The sequence below is a fragment of the Penaeus monodon genome, chromosome 29 (genome assembly GCF_015228065.2).
Source record: "Penaeus monodon isolate SGIC_2016 chromosome 29, NSTDA_Pmon_1, whole genome shotgun sequence".
In the NCBI taxonomy this organism is placed as follows: Eukaryota; Metazoa; Arthropoda; class Malacostraca; order Decapoda; family Penaeidae; genus Penaeus; species Penaeus monodon.
The window spans coordinates 10,874,322-10,874,672 of NC_051414.1; positions in this window are offsets into that span (position 1 = coordinate 10,874,322).

Consider the following 351-nt stretch of genomic DNA (forward strand, 5'->3'; position numbering starts at 1 on the left):
TCCTCACCTTCGCCCAGGCGCTGCGAGAGGCTCAGGCCGCGCACTGCGGAGCCGAGGGAGGGCTGTGCGAGGGCGTGCGCCTCCTGGAGTACGAGGAATGGAAGGATCTGCTGTCCCAGGCGTCGCCCTCCGACCTAGCCAGCAAGGCCTTCCCCGGGCTGGACACCGAGGGCCTGAGCCCGGGCGCCGAGGACTTCCCCAGATACGCCGTGAAGCTCCTCTCGCCCGGCAACGCCACCAATCTGACGCAGGTGGGCGGCCTGGCCATGGCTCTTCGCAACTCTCCCCATGCCTTATGTAATCTGCTGATCGGACGTGAAGCAGACTAACGCACACACATGTATATACGAG